General features: G+C 42.8%; 1 long non-coding RNA gene across 1 annotated transcript in view; it reads right to left on the minus strand.

Annotated features, from left to right (window-relative positions):
• The window catches only part of LOC128411848 (uncharacterized), a 35,990-nt gene extending 19,216 nt beyond the window's left edge, over window positions 1-16,774 (minus strand). Inside the window, exon 1 of the long non-coding RNA XR_008329932.1 lies at window positions 16,465-16,774. This is a non-coding gene — a long non-coding RNA (uncharacterized LOC128411848). The remainder of the gene's footprint in view (window positions 1-16,464) is intronic.
• Window positions 16,775-17,432: the final 658 nt, after the last annotated feature.

The raw sequence follows: 17,432 nt of genomic DNA on the forward strand, positions 1-17,432 counted from the left end.
TGCTGCCCTCAGATGCAGTGACATGCTGACCTGTTACCAGTGTTGAAGTAAGATTCGAATACCAGTCCGGACAGCCTTTGAAGATGTAATGGGAAGAGACATGATCTTGTCCTTTACCTCAGGCAGCAAAATGTTTTGGACCAATCTGCAGAGTTTTCCAGTTCGGATGTACTGGCAAAATCATGCTTTGCTGCAAACCAGCAAGTCACAAAATAAATAATAATAATAATAAATAATTATTATTTTATTTAATTTATTTATTTATTTATACCCCATCCATCTGGCTGAGTTTCCCCAGCCACTCTGGGCGGCTTCCAATCGAGTGTTAAAAACAATACAGAATTAAATATTAAAAACTTCCCTAAACTTCCCTAAATTAAAAGGCACACACAGCAGGAGGAGAGAGAGGAAGCAAAAGTATATGAGCGCAGTGCTCAGCTATGTAGCACCAAATCATGGCTTGGTGTTATATGTGAACTTGATTCAGTTAGTCCAAAGGTAAGCTGCAAAAAAAATCCACACCCAAATTTTCTTGCAAAGGGCTGCATTCTGTAATACTTGGGTCTCCTTGCTCTTGAAGTTTACTTGTTCAAATCATGGCATTGGCCAGTCCAGCTCTTAATCTACACAAATGCAACCATCACCTGCTGCCTGATCCTTGGAACTGGAGATGCCTAGGGACTGAACCTAGAACCTTCTGCATGCAAATCATGTGGCTCTACCACCAAGCTCTCTTTCCTCCCCAATTTCTTTCCAGATTTATTTGGTGCACATAAGGCATATTTATGAATGCCTACCTTTTAAATTATATTCATTTCTCTGCACATCTGGCCAGAGCCCCGTCAGTATCAGCCTGTTAAAATTGTTTCCGAGGATTAGACTTGACATCCTGGGGCCACCATCAATGCTCCATTTAGCAACCATGGGATAGCTCAGGAAGGTGTTTACACTGGGAAAATTCTCCCTGGTGCGATTTGTGGGAGCAGCCTCTGTGAAGGGATACTGTCAACTTCATAGGATTCACATCAGACACCAGCAATTTCACATGTCCGGACCTAGGGGGTCTATTCTAGGAAATGTCTTGGGAATGTTATGCATTGGAGAGAGAAACTAGGTCACACAGCAGTATGAAAAGTAAGAGGCTCTATGGTGTAGAGACTACACACAGAGACTGCAACAAGAAAACTGAAGCTGGATGCAGTTTGCAGAGCTTTGCTTCCAGGGATTGGAGAGCCTTGAAGTCTTCTTTTTATTTTTTCTCGGAACATTCCAGTTTGTTTTCAAAAAGAACGCTATGCCTATTTCTAAACTTTCCTGGAAAAAAGATCCGGCATTTGTGGTTTTTTCACAGTTCCATGAGCCCTTCCTGACCTCAGCGGCTCTTTACAACATGGCAAAACTGGCAGAGGTAACGCTGCGTTACTCCGTGCCAAGTCAAATATATGATCTGTACACTAGCAAGAAAGCCAGTGCATGATAACACTTTGAGGGGGAACCCCCATTCCTCGCATTGCAGACATCCATCTAGATCCTTAAATTATTTTCAGAATATTTACAGTTCGATTTGCAGCTCCTGCCTGGGGGAGAACAAACCATCAAAAGTGTGAGGATGGTGATTTGAACACATACACCAGTGCATTCCATGGTATTTATTCCATGGTGTGTTTTCAAGACCTACCTTATTCTCATGAATATAATATGTTTTAACTGTGTGGGGGGTTTTTTGGGGGGGGCGTAGTTCTGAATGTTAAATTGTGGTATCCCGCCCTGAGGCCAGCTGGGGAAGGGCAGGCTATTAAATTAATAAATAATTCCCAGGGCGTGTGTGGTCATGACACTTTCCGTATTGGCCTGAATATAAGCCTCACTTCTTCTTCTTTTTTCAAATTCCGACCGTGAAAAGTTAAAAGTGTGGCTTAAATTCGCGGCCTTACAAAAATTGGCTTTTATGGTATTGCTGCTAAAACAGACATATGGTAAAATGGAACAGGTGTGAGTGCCTGCAGAATTTTAAGGGAGCGGCTTATATTCGGATATTGTCTTTTTTCCCCCTTTGAATTTTAAAGGTGCAGCTTATATTCGGGTGCAGCTTATATTCGGGCCAATACGGTATAAGGTCTTATCACCCCTGCCTCCTGCTCACTGTGTACCCAGTCTTGAGTCTGAGCCTCTTCCAGCTCCTTCGCCCTTGCCTTAGGACCTTCACCCTCACCCTTTGACCTAGACTAACCTCTCTCATCCTGTCTCTGTTTGCCTGCCCAGTTCTCCTGCAGACTGACATCCTGCTCAGCTTTCTTTGTTGTTCATCATCACCACTGTCTCCTCTAGAAACTCCTTTCATTCAGAGGAGCCTCGTCTTTGTGAAGGCCATTCCCGTGACTGACGGTGATAAGAGCCACCCTTTATCGACTCCCGGGCTCCATAAAAACTACAGACAGAAAGCTGGTTTTTATAAGATTCTTTTTCTTTTTCTTTTTATTTCCTCCGATAATTGTCTGGGATCTACGTTAATGGAAATGTAAATCGACTGCCACCGTGCTAAATGACAATCAGGTTTTGTTTGACAGAGCTGAAAAGTATCTTATTGAGAACGTTGGCACCAAACAATCTAAATGCAAATTTAGGTGGGGTTGGGAGGAGGGTATTTTAACTTTTGATGAGGTTATTTGATAATGTGGGAAGGTGGAATTGGCTTCCAGTTCATAAAAATCATCAATGTGCATAGCAGTTCAATGACAGAGGTCAGCCTTTCTGTATTATTTTAAACGAACTGGACTAAATTATTCTGCTTTCATTTTCTATTACACATCATTTAAGAAGCAAAACAAGCGTTGAGGAATTTTACCCATATTCCAGCAATATGCAAACTTGAAAGGTAATCCCGAGAAATTACAATGTACCCACCTCTCTAATCCTGTTATTTCTAAATCCTGGTCTGTCATATCTGCTTCCTGTACACAAGGAGCAGAGAGAAATCCTGTGCTTATGACATACTCGGCTTCTCAGATTAGCAGGTGCGTATTTTCACAGACACGGTCAAATCAATTTGCAGAAACACATTTTGACTTGCCTCTTCCTATAGCGATAACAGGGTCACTACCAGCTACCAGCTTAGTATCAGTCCTAAGGTAGGATCTCACCCCATCACACATAGAATAATAACAGAGTTATTTTCTACACTCCCCCCCCCCGTTAACTTCGTCTTTAAGGTATCATAGGACTCTCTGTTGCTTTTGCTGGAAAAGACTAACAGGGCTACCCCTCTGTTACTACATTGACTATGGTTGGGGGGAGTAATTCATTCGTAAACATTTGTTGATGGCATAGATACACACCCCCATTGTGAGCTATGATACATGTTTTTAAAAAAAGTGTATTTCCACATCACCGGACAACAAAACGGAATAGAGACGTGTGACAGAAGGGAAAATACCTGATGAGAAGGAATGTCAGAATGGGTTTAGGCACATGTGTGCATCCATAGTATACAAGCAAATAAGTTTGCCAAGCTTTCTTCTAAATGCAAATGGCAGGCACAGTGGAGTCTTCTTCATCAGGACCACAGCAAGAAGGCTCTGTTTATATTCCTAATCCCCACCTGCTGTGATCCCAAACTCTAGCATCGCCCCTCCTCCACTGCTGTATCTGTTTAAAAAAGCACCAAAATACTGGAATTTGGCCCTAAGTAAAGCATGGCATGTACACTCACACTACAAAGAGCTCACAAGCCACCTATTCTCAGCAGCCAAGAGCACCCTAGCTAGATGCTGGAGGGATCTGTCAGCAGTGAACATGGACTACTAGTACCAAACTGTATGGGAAACAGCCTTACTAGACATAGCTGTCAACATTCAGATTTGAAAATAAGGGATCAGCAGCCTCAAAAATAAGGGATTAGCAGCCTCACCAGTCCCGGGGACAGTCTACGAGATATCTAACAATCCGGGATAGCAGCAGGAAGCAGTGGGAAACGGCTCTGGAATAAGGGAATTTCCAGCAAAAAAAGGGAAGGTTGACAGCTATGCTTACTAGAAAAGCTAACCAACAGACTGAAACTGGCACAGGAACAAATAAAAGAGGACGCCTTCACCCTGGTGTGGCTCCCCTTTATTACACACACAGCCCAACAAGACAACAACAGGAACCCACCAACAGCATACAAATCAATATGGCTAACTTGATCCAACAACCTCTCCCCCTTCTCTCACACGCAAACGAAACTCACTGCAGTCAACTGAAGGCAACCAGCCAGGCCCCTGGGCCCCCCAATCTCTCTCACCGCCAATGAAAACTAATAAATGAATAGAAAGAGAACCTACCCATGTGACGCCGACGCAAAAACCTTGCACATACACTTTGTAAGAGAATGAAAGTTTAATACCCGTCCACCTCTCTTCTCCCCTAACCTTATGCTGGCAACATTAATGTCTCACACTGAATATAACTGATCTGTAGAAAGGACTTTATAATCTGAAAACAGAGGTGATGTATGTACTTTTGTAACCCACGAAAATATTGAATAAAAACTTTTTTTTAAAAGTAAAGCATGCCATCGAAGCCTAGAATGGAGGAATCACCAAGTCTTTAGATAAAATGCACAACACTTTCTGCCTATCCATCTTTTCTTTGGGAGTCTTTTAACCATTGGTCATCTGTGTGTTTCCTTTATGTTTGGTTTGTCCTACCTAATCCTTCAGTGGCCTCTACTGCTGTTTGAGCATTTCCTATTCGCACATCCTTCGTGATCCCAAGGCAAGTGGTTGTTCTTTAAGGGCTCATCAAGACTTACTCTTTCCCCCAGGAAAAACCTGCTCTTCACCACTGAATCAGAGCAAACGTCAATTGGATTTTATCCAGACTGACGCTTGCTCCAATTTAGCGCCGAAGAGCAGGTTTTCCCTGGGGAAAGTGGCAAGGAAAGGGCAAAACTACCCAGACCCATGCCCGGGACAAGTGGAAAACTGCTTGGACCCATGCTTTCTACGTATAGCACAAGTCTGAATAAGCTCAAAATCAGGTGATTTTTTTAAAGCTGAATTAGCAAGGAGACAGCTCTGCACCTCTATGTAAACCTACAACCAAAATTTTGCTGTGGTGCAAAAGAGAGGGTGTTCCTCCCTCTGGAAGTTAAGGACAGGTGCATGTCATGAGTTGCTTCGCCTCATTACTGAACCATGAACCCAGACAGACAACGCAATTTGAAATCCCAGTCAGCACAGACTCTTGTTTTGCCCTGAGCGAACCCATAAGAAATCTCCAAGGAAACAATTTCATCCTTCCTCTCACCCCAGTCACCTTTACAGCGTGGTGCAGAGATTGTAAATAACAAACACGGACATTTCTAAAAATTATAGTGGCTACAAACTGTCCCTACTTTTTTGTTGTTGTTTTTTTTTGGTTCAGCAGAAACAAGTAAGTGAATGCTCAAGGTGTCATGAAATGGTAGGCAGGCAGAGAAAACGACCTACCCTTTCCAAATTAACAGGTTTACCATACCCATTGAGTCAATCCCCCATCTCCTACTACCCTTCTGAGAAAAACCCCACCCCACCCTCCCACTATATATATAAGGGTCTGGTGACTTCTGTTTCAGTATATCTGAAAGCTTATACCCAGAACAAACTTAGACTCTAAGGTGCTACTGGACAATTTTTAATTTTTTTTACTTATTTCCAAATTAACGTTGGTGCGGGGTTGTCTGTCTCTATTACAAATACTGACTCCTGGGCTATCACTGGGTTATTAATACTGCCTTCGTAGGGAAAGCCCTATAGTATTTATTACAGTCTTTTTTTCAAGGCAGCAGCAAGAAGATTTAAAAATAACCGTGTAAATAAAGGTGCCACTCTCCAATATATAATATGGAACAGTGTTTCTGCTAAGGTGAGCCCGCCAACCCGTTGTACTTTTGAGTTTACAGCTAACATGAAAAGCTCCTTTGTATTTATGTAAGAGCTTACTTATAACCAGTTTTAACTGGCAAAGGAATTTGAAACCTTTTTTGCACTGGGCCAGCATGGCAGGCAATTGGATTGTGCAGAGATGTCCCTGCCAATCTTTGCCTTCAGAGAGAGAGAGGCCATACGAGATTGTAGCCAGATTGTGGCGCACATGATCAATATCTGCACAGTAAGCAGTCTGGGCATTTTCCTCCACGGAGAAACACATTATCTAGTACAGAATGTTGAGTCGCAACATACAGTTGTCTCTTTTGCACAAAATAACAGAAGGATCTAGTTGTCCATGCACAGACCTTCCGGGCAACATGCATTCCTCTGGGGGCTGGGTGTAAATTAAGGGAATGTATATGTCATAATTGGCATCCTGTCATGGATTTCCTTCCATTATGATGTACTCAGGCACAACCGTGGTGTTTGCGAACCATTGCTACAGCAAAGCCTACAATATCTCAGCAAAGGTCATCCCCCTCCCCCGCCCCACTCCCCAATTGTTCATTAGTCATAAAGTGCCATCACTAAATGGATACAAAGTGATTTATTTTGCCATTAGTCTTATCTGGCTTTCTAAAGCAGAGGCTTTAATGAATATGCAAAAACCACATATATTTTATAATCTCCTCCATTTGATAAATGAACCCCTCAAGACAGCTGCCTTTAGAAAATTATGCATATTTTGGCTTATTTTGCCTGTTTAAAATCCACCATTCGTATTTTCCCCCCTTTTCCTGACAACTCTGGTAATGACAGCATGCAATTCGGTCTTAAGTCAAAATCCAAGATGCTACTCTCTTCCTAAACTCCCCCAAAAGTGCTTTGCGGGAAAGGGAGGAATAATGCAACGTTTGTTCCCATATCAATAAAAGGCACACTACATCTTCCAAGGTAACAGCAAAGATAATAGAGGGTGTAATAAAAAGCTGCCATGCGGCTCCCAGCTACCCAGGGAGCCATCGGTTTCAATTAGGAATACAGACTGTGGCATACACTGAAGGGAACCAAAACTCAGTTTAGTGTCATTATGGTCCTGTCCAGATGAGCCTTTCCTTCCCATTTTCACATCAAGAGAACTCCTTGTCATCGTAAAAAGATCAAGCTTTATGTGTTGTGCCTCAAATCCACCTCTCCCTGAACAGAGCAGGGAACCTCATTTCTGTTTTTCATCGTGTTCTGTAACGTCAGCACAGACAAAAACAAAAAAAAGGTGTTCGGGATTAGCTTGAAATATGTAGCATGGGCAGAAAAACTATCTGTCTATATTACATTGTTCTAGTGTTGTGGCCAGTGTGCAGGTCAGCGTGACAGCAGACTTGGTCCAAAAGGAATCCAAGAGTGCAGGGATCTGTGGTGATCGAAATAAGACACAAACACACGCACCCACTCCGAAGATCAGGCACAGTATTCAGCAAAATAACTGAATGGTATTTACTTTTGGATCACACAGGGTGGGATTCAACTGAGTTTTTACTCAGAGTAGACTCATTGAAATAAATGGATCTAACTTATGTTCATGAACTGCAGTGGGTCCACTTTGAGTAAGTCTTAGTTGAATGCTACGCAACATTTAAAAAAAAAATAAAGTTCAGAATTCTGACAATGTTGTTTCGGTAAGGAAGGGGGCGGGGGAGACCCAAATTCCTTTAACTCTTAGAAACTTGGAACGGTATCAATGCTCAGTCTCTTTCTGTGAATTAAAATAAAATCAGGCTTTTTAGGCAAAGCTATAGAAGCACAATTTGATGCATCTACATATATATTTTTGTTTTGGGGAAGATATAGATGGTTTTAGCTGAATACCACTCAAAGACCCAAATAGTAAAACACACTGAATTTGAAGAAAAGAGCCTCAGCCAGTTTAAATGCAAATTTAGCTTTTAAATAGAAGTGCAAACCATCTTGCAAAGAAGTGCTAAATAGCTTCTTTAAATAGCTGGCGTGATAGCTCAGCTGGTAGAGCATGAGACTTTTAAATCCAGGATCATGGGTTCAAGTTCCACATGGGGCAAAAGATTCCAGAGTTGCAGCGGGTTGGACTAGATGACCCTTGTGGTCCCTTCCAACTCTACATTTCTATGATTTGATGGAGCAGGAACTCTATCAAAGACAATGAAACACTGCATGATTATTTTCCTCCTTCTCTGGCCCAGTCTATCCTAATCTGCCTCAGAACAGACTTGAAGGCCTCATTATCACCTCATTTACTTGCCAGAAAGAACAAGGAGGGCCCATCAATTACCCAAGCAGTTTTGATGATGCCATCACTCCTCCTCTGGAAAAAGCTATGTTCCTTGGTGCTGTTCTTCCACTCCCCCATTGTATGGTGTGTAGACAGATAGCTTTCCCCACGTATGAACGTTCTCCACGCCCGTTACCAGCCTTGTTAAACACAACCAATCCTGTGTTTTCCTTCCTTCATATAGTCCTTCCTGCGTGTCAAGCAGCTGCACACAGTGCATTTTGCAAACAGAAGGAGGGCATCTTGCCAGTGCTACCTTTCACTTAATAAAATTATGGCAAATCCAATATGTTACCCTGAACATTCTCTCTCTCTCTCCCTTTAATGCCCTACTTAAACGTTCATCATAGCCTAATAAACATAATTCAATTTTCCCATTTATTTTTAGAACGTACTCTAGGAAATCTATCTTGATATTATTACAAGGAGGGCAAGTTTAGACATCATACACCTAGGCTGTTGTTCACGGAAGTCTCTTGCTTCCCTTCCATGTCCCTGCCTTGTGCTTTTCTTGCAGCAAGGGAAATACGGGTGAGGTTCCTAGCCCTCCAAAGGCATATACCCACAATTTGGTTTTTAAAATATTTAGCCCCAATGGAAGGGCCTTAGCTCAGTGGTGGAGCATCTGCTTTATATACCAAATATCCCAGATTCAATCCCCAGCATTTGCAGGTAGGGTTGGGAAAGATCTCAGCAGCTACCAATCAGTGTAGACAATCATGAGCTTGATGGGCCAATGGTCTGATTCAGTGTAAGCAGGGCCGGCCCAATACATTTTGGTACCCGAGGCACGCCACAAAAATGGTGTCCACCGCCCAGGGAAGAAGGGGGGAATCAAGATCTCTACATTGGGGGGGAGGGGGTATAAGATCAACACTGAGAACAGAGAGAATCAAATCAACCCTACCCATTGGTTGAACTAGTAAGCAAAGGCCTTCGCAGAGAGAAAGGGCCTGCTCTAAATTGTGGGGTGTGAAAAATAAGTAGCAATCAAGTACAACATTCTTTGTTTGCCTAGAGTGGACATACAAAGGGGATGTTTGTTCCAGCCAGTCGAAAACTTACTGTTTGCTCCTGGGCTAGAGCGTCTTTCCTTTTGCATGTGACTAGAGGTGGACTTGACCTTACTTGTTCAGGTAACACAAACGGACGAGGCATGCAGCCATCTCTCTCTTTTTGGACCTCACCGTTGGAGCAGCAGCTTTTTAGCCAGAGATGCTTTCAGCCAACAGAGGACAAAGAGACTACCTCCATATGGGATAGACCCACATGTATATATCTGTAACTAAGTCTGCCTTCAGGGATCCATCTGTGAACTGATGATGTGAGTAAACTACTTTTATATATCTTAAATAAGATTGTGGCGTGTTCATTCTTTTTAGAGGGATATAAGGGAACCTACCAGGAACCTAATATTGAGAGGCTTAAACAAGCCTGCAACCAGCTACCTGCTGTGTGTTTAAAAGGGGAATGTAAAACTCTGCTAAGTTATAGAACTCGCTAGCGCAAGTTAGGAAGGATATTATTAAACAATATATCCTCTCCTGCCTCCCTGAACAGTCCCACATAAATCGCACCGGGTGGATGCAGAGGCCCAGAAGAGCCCAGAGGGCAACTCCTGTCACTTCCTCACTGAGGGTGCAAGGACACCAGCAGAGCCTTCTTTTCAGCAAGAGGCTGCTGCGGAGACAGCATGGTGGAGTCCGAGGCAGCGGCAAATCCAGTCTCCAAGGAGCACACCACAGCCACTGTGGCATGGTGGCAAGCGACACGTTCCTTGGAGGTTGGCCCCTGTGGATCCTGCCGCCTGAGGCAGTTGTCTCACCTTGCCTCATGGGGAGGCCGGCCCTGAGTTTACAGCCACTTCCTCTTTTCTGTGTTCTATGATCAAGGAGAACCTGACTCACAGGGCGAGATTGCTTATTTGAATATATCCCTGCAACTGAGAATAATCACTGAGGGATAGGATTACGCTTTCTATATTCTAAATCACTGCAGTAAAAACATGCGATTTTCTCACAGGCGACAACCAAACCGCTCGAATATTCACTTCAAATAAGCCATGGCTCTATGCCATGAGCTGCATGCTGACCTAGATGGAAGGTCTTTAGCACTGGCTACTTATTGTGTTCGCTCTGTAAGCCTCCACAACTCTCCACATTTCAGCCGGCCCGTTGCCCTTTCTTCCCTCATATTAATTTCTACTCCCTTTTCACTGGGCATGGGATCACCGAGTCCCTTTTAAAACACAGAGTGTGGAAGTGTACGCTTAAGGCAATAGTCTGTGGCATCCAAAATATGTGCTCAGTCAGATGCCTGGAAACTGGAAGACCTATTGCTATTTCTGCCCTACACAGAGGGAGTCAACAAGTTGAGGAATGCCCAGCGGGTTGGTTGGAGGTAGCTTTGAATATTGGCTACACACATTTGGGAGGTAAAAAGTTGCTGGCTATAAATAAACATATAGATTTACCCCGGGGGGGGGGCTGCACATGTCCATCAGCCCTTCCCAAATACAGTGGTACCTCAGGTTACATACACTTCAGGTTACAGACTCCACTAACCCAGAAATATTGCTTCAGGTTAAGAACTTTGCTTCAGGATGAGAACAGAAATTGTGCTCCTGGCAGCAGCAGTCGGCCCCATTAGCTAAAGTGGTGCTTCAGGTTAAGAACAGTTTCAGGTTAAGTATGGACCTCTGGACGAATTAAGTACTTAAGCAGAGGTACCACTGTAGAGATTTCATGGTGTTTTCTTTTTTTAAAAAAAAAGCACAACAGACCATATACCAAGCAGAATATTCTCTAGCTTGGTGGGCAGGGAGAAAATAAGTACCGTATTTTTTGCTCTATAAGACTCACTTTTTCCCTCCTAAAAAGTAAGGGGAAATGTGTGTGCGTCTTATGGAGTGAATGCAGGCTGCGCAGCTATCCCAGAAGCCAGAACAGCAAGAGGGATCACTGTTTTCGCTGCGCAGCGATCCCTCTTGCTGTTCTGGCTTCTGGGATTCAGAATATAGTTTTTCTTGTTTTCCTCCTCCAAAAACTAGGTGCGTCTTATGGTCTGGTGCGTCTTATAGAGCGAAAATTTCGGTAGTCCGTTTGGAGAAAATAAGTCTCCAAAAGCTGCAGATTGCTTCTTTCAAAATGACAAAGAGCCTGGGATGATTCAATGCCTTGGAGCAGCCTTTGCTGATTTGGTGGACTTTAGATATTTTGGACTACCACTCCCATCTGTCCTAGTCAGCCCAACACATCTGGAGGGCAGCAGGGTTGGCAAAAGCTGCCTTAAAACAACTTGCTCCTTTTTCAAGGAGACAACCTGGAACTGTTATGAAAGGAAAAGCAGGAGCAACTTCAGAATGGTCCAAGGCGCCAGAACCTCAACTTCCTCCACCACTTGGCATTCTGAATCCATCCTTCCTTTGCATCACTGGATACAGCATCCATCTTTCAGAGTTGTTTTATTACTGCCTTGCTCAGTTGGGAGGTGAAACAAAAAAGTCAATTAGATCAGCCATTGAACTGGGACATACTGTGTGAGTAATGGCCTGCATCGGCAGCATGCGCAGCCGAGATGCTCACAAAACAGCACAGCTTGCCACTTCAGCTGGCCTGTGGCCCATCTATTAGCACCCATTCATCATTTCAGAGGGGTTGGGAGCGGGGAAATATGACGCTGGAAGAAAATAAAAACCTGAATGGCAAAAATGGTCAGGAGAATGGAATAGGGGTCCTGAGAAAAAAGGAAGGTGGGCATGTTAAGACTCTTAAAACACCTGAAGGGACGTTGCAAAGAGGAGGGCAAAGACCAGAGGGCAGAACAAAATCTAATGGGCATAAACTACAGTGGTGCCTCGCAAGACGAAATTAATTCGCTCCGCGAGTTGTGTCATCTTGCGATTTTTTCGTCTTGCGGAGCGCGGATTCGCTGGGTATTAACGGCTTTAAGAAAAAGGAAGCAAACTCGCAAGACGTTTTCGTCTTGCAAAGCAAGCCCATAGGGAAAATCGTCTTGCGAAGCAACGCAAAAAACGAAAAACCCTTTCGTCTTGCGCGTTTTTCGTCTTGCGAGGTACCACTGTACAGGTTCTGTCCATTTTGGTTCTCTCCATTTCTAATTCTTCAAATCTCAAATTCACTTCTACAAATTTTGCAATTAAGAAAAATATCCTCATAAAAACCCAGAAGCATTTATACAGCATATTCCTTCAAATAGATACATTCTATATGCATTGTTATGTGTTTAAGGTTTTATTATGTTTTTATATGTGTTCAAAGTCACCCAGAGTGGCTGGGACAATCCAGTCAGATGGGCGGGGTACAAATAAAATAAAATAAAATAATAATAATAAGAATTACTAAGTTTCCAGACTCACACACCTCTCCACTTCAATACAGGGATCCTACAAAGTAAGTATTTGTACAGAGGGAGATTTTTTGCCAGCACAGATTCTCCTTCTGTTAAAGTGTTATTGACCCCTTTAAAAAGGGGGGGGGGCTTGCTTTCCTATAAATTTAATTGCCAATCTTCATTTCAATTTGTAAAATGACCCTTCTATATTACTATACACAAAGCAGTTTACGGCAACAAAATACACAACAAACACACACCTTATAATAATCTGATCCAATACAGAAAGTCCTAATAAAACATAACTTTAAAACAGAATGGCTTATATGAAATAAAGTAATATTCAATAATCTATTTGAATATAATAGAACAAGCAATCTTCCTTGCTACACTCTTAGTCTCAAGTTTCCCCCCCTTTGTTGAACATTTCTTTCGACAGATTATCAGGCAGTAAGAATTTTATTGACAGATTATAAATAAATTGGATGAGACCTAGGCAGGTTAAACTTGAGGCAGTCTCCCTTTGAGGACGATTTCCCTAACTTAATTTATCTTGTCACATTGCCAAAATAACTTGACCCAGGAGAAGGTTAAAAAAATTGTTTTGATTTTTATCTGGTTCGCTTGATGAGGAGCAAGCTACATGGAAAATGTTGCCTAGCAACCCAGTATCTATTCCAAAATGGAGCAGAAAAGAAATTGCTTGCTGGGACCCTCCATTACCTCATCATGAGGGATACAGAACGGCTCCCGACTTAAATGCCTGAGATTTGGAGCTTCCAGTTTATACTGTCAGATGCGAGAATCGGATGGCTGATTTGAGCTGACCTTCCTTGCTTTCATTTACGTCACTTTTCATCACAGCAGGCCCTCAACAGCAGGGCCAGTTCAAAACATTTTGCTACCTGAGGTAAATCACCGGCTGATGCCCTCCTTCCGTTCTACGTGAAAAATTCAGAACTGGCAAAAGGACAGCATCTTCCACCACACCTGAGGGCACAGCTCTGTCCCCCAACGCTGCTTTCAACAATCTCTTCCCCTGGAATCTGGCACTTAAGGATGTGGGATATTTACAATACAGTCAAACCAACAGTAGGGACGCAGGTGGCACTGTGGGTAAAACCTCAGCGCCTAGGACTTGCCGATCGTCAGGTCGGCAGTTCGAATCCCCGTGGCGGGGTGCACTCCCATTGCTCGGTCCCAGCGCCTGCCAACCTAGCAGTTCGAAAGCACCCCCAGGTGCAAGTAGATAAATAGGGACCGCTTACTAGCGGGAAGGTAAACGGCGTTTCCGTGTGCTGCGCTGGCTCGCCAGATGCAGCTTATCACGCTGGCCACGTGACCCGGAAGTGTCCTCGGACAGCGCTGGCCCCCGGCCTCTTAAGTGAGATGGGCGCACAACCCTAGAGTCGGACACGACTGGCCCGTACGGGCAGGGGTACCTTTACCTTTACAAACCAACAGTGCTGGATAGGGACGGGATAGGAGCTAAAGCTTACAGAGTTTTTCTGTATGTTTGCTAGAGAGAACCCTCTGAAATATTCTCCCCCTGTTCCCTGTCAAGGCGAGGGTGTAGCGACATATATTGTCCTTACCTACCTGGGCACAACCTCTCCTCTTTCTCTTTCAACTTCATCATCAAGCAAAAAAAGGTGAGAACCACTGCTAAATCTGACCTACGGCTCAGACCCCATCTTAAGCTAGACTAAAGTACGTCCCTGTAACTGAACTGCCATTTTAAGCCTGCCTGAACAAAGCTGCTGTATCTGTTATTCCGCAACAGAAACTCTGAGTAAATGTTATTGCTACTTTTTACAAGACTGTGTGTTTGATTATTGTTTAAAGGGGGGAATACTGGGAGAATCCAGTCTGCCTTAAAGCATCCTGGATGACTTCAACCAAAAGGCTAAAACTAGCCTATCTTTTAAGCTGCAAAGGGATGCACTCTGCTGAACTCACAAATGTAAGGAAAGAAGGGTAATACCCAATAAATGTATCCTTTCTCCTAGCATCTATTCACATACCTACAAAAGAATTTGTCTCACTCTGTCCAGTGATTGGGCAGACCTGCCCAACAGCAGAGAAGGTCATGAAGGAATAGGGGTTAGTGTTTTCAGCAACGGATTTAGTGTTCTGAGCAGCTAAACACCATTATTTTAGGTTACAGTCAGTGAAGCCACCTTTTAATAGCACGGCACTGACTTTAGGCCCATCTCCTGAGCACAGTTGAACGTTTTGGTTTGGCTTTTAATGCTCCTCGTGGCTTAGGACCAGCATATCCTAAGGGATACTTATTCCCACAGGAACCTACCAGATGCTGAGAACTTCCTGAGGGGCCCATTTACCAAAGGAGGAAGCCACAGTCCCTTTTTAGTGGGGTGTGTGTGTCAGGGTGCTTATTGTTGGAAACCCTGGAAGCCAAGACCCAAGTCTGAGGCAAGTATTCTCTGGTGAGAGAACCGCAGCAAAACATGGAGCAAATAAAAGCGTGGAAATAAAGACTGCAAACCTTTTAAAATGTGGCTTTTTCACTGAACTCCAAAGTATCCCACGTCCCTAGCACACAGGTAGATGATACGTTTGGTAAGTTATACGTAAAATGGGTTACTTACAAACCTCGTTAAAGGTTAGATTCATGTGTTTTTCCATACAGCCGTCCGAAACAATACACAGGCAATTCAACGTTGCTTGTTTACAAAATGGTAAAACCCTAACTTCAGACTCCTTTCTTGTCTGAAAAATAAGCAGGAGGAGGAGGAGGAGGAGGTTTGTATTTGATATCCTGAATCTACCGCTCTTAACCACTACTCCACACTGACTCTCCAGTGTGCCCATTTCCTTCCAAAGTGAGGGGAAGTGACATAGGCTGAGCCTGGCCGGACAGCTTACTCTATGGTATTAACCTATTCATGCATTAAGGAGACTTAAGCATGTTGTTTATATGAGGCTAATTGCTCCACAATTGCCTCACACTAGTGTGTTTAGTGTGAATGTGCAATATGACCTTCTAAACTGCCACATCTAAGCTCTGCAACTGTCTTCTCAGGCAGGCCCATCAAGGCTCTTTACAAGTGACCTCCTGCTGAATGGCCAAATTCATCTGGATCCAGCACGCTTTTGCCCTGCCAGCCTGATTGATCATCCTTATCATGAGACGAGAGAACAATCTTTTATTCATAGGTGTTTTGGATTTAAGCACCGAATCAATCCATAAATACATCTCGAAGCCTAGAGGAAGCTACTGGTTTTAGCATTTAAATGTATGAATAATACACAAAGGGTTAGGATGTAGATTACATAAAACTGTTAATTAAAATGAAGAAAAATATCTAGGGCATTTCATTGCTTGTTTGCAATGATTGTGCAATAGGAAGCGATGAAACAGTGGCTGTTGAGCAGCATCTGCTGGTGAATGCTATGCATAGTTAGCTTAACAATGTGAGTTTTGACATCAGAAGCCTACCAAAAGAAATTATAGCAAATCCCTTAACCACTTTGAATTTTTGTATTACTAGATATGGAACATGGAAATGCTAGATTAACTGAGACTGGTGTACTGAAGACATTAATGTGTCTGACTAATATTTGCAGGGCAAAGCAATGAAATGTTGCAGAATAAACAGGATGTGCCCAGGAACAATGCAGTTGGGAGTGACCACTAACAAAAAAACAACTGGCCAGGAAATATAGTTAACTCCCGCTTTGTTAATATATAAGCTGCCTAGCTTCTCTTTATTCCTATTTTCCACTACTGTACTGAGGAACTTGTGAGTTTTGCCTAAAGGTGGAGGTGGATCTCGCTAGCAGCTGAATTTTTATTTTCAAATACTGGGCATCAACCATTATATGTTGCTTCTTCCTAGAAGGCTTGGGTGCAACCTGCCTACCACATAACATTGTTATCTGAATGTCTCTTACCTTCTCGCTGTTTCCATCTTAGGTCTCCTAAATGATGAAGATTCTGTGGCTTCAACTCAGCAAACTTTCTTCCTCTCCTCCCTCGCTTGCTTGTTTGCTCTGTTCACCATTTACCCAGATGAAGAGCCCTGGGGAACTCAAAACCTTGCACTCCACACAGGTGCAGACCTCAAAGATCAGGACCTAATTAACCACTTAACTGATGGCAGCTGGGTTGACTATGGTTAAACATTGGAAAGATTTGTGTTTATTGGTATCACAAGGTGTGGTATATAGCATTCATGGAGAAACTGACTCAGAAACTGAGAGTTTTCCTGACCAGTTCAAAAACATTTATTTCAACATGGTATTCCTATATTACTTATGTTAACAGTGAAAATAATAGCACCTACCTTAAAACTACGAGAATATTTGGAATGCTTAATTCTGTCAATGTTATCATCTTTTACTTTCCCTTTACAGGATCTGCCTCGTTGTACTTTTATATATTTGGTTGCTTGCAGGATTCTTTCTTTATCTTGCCTCCCATCTCCTCCTCCCCCCTCCCCCCCGCTTTACATTATGGGCTTGGTATGGTGTTTAATTCATCACATTTACTTCGCTTGTCTTACGTATACGGATTGCTGGTTAGGCAGGTTTCGGATGGGGATTGTGTTTTCTCAACTATTAATAAGGTTCTCTTTTTCCACTTACAAATTACAGTTGTATTTGGTTTGCAATTATATATATATATATATATATATATATATATATATATATATATATATACATACACACACACAATGTATATATACAAAAAAGGAGACTTGAACACTATTTTGTGATATTTTGGTTGTCCTACCAAGGGTATTGCCCTGATAAGAATTTTGATTTTTTTAAAAAAATGCCTTTGCTTTTTATATAACAAAGCTTGTAGGCCAGCTCCCTTCCTGCCAGGCTATTGCTGGACTTTCATCTACAAATATTGT

The sequence above is a fragment of the Podarcis raffonei genome, chromosome 4 (assembly GCF_027172205.1).
Source record: "Podarcis raffonei isolate rPodRaf1 chromosome 4, rPodRaf1.pri, whole genome shotgun sequence".
Taxonomy (NCBI): domain Eukaryota; kingdom Metazoa; phylum Chordata; class Lepidosauria; order Squamata; family Lacertidae; genus Podarcis; species Podarcis raffonei.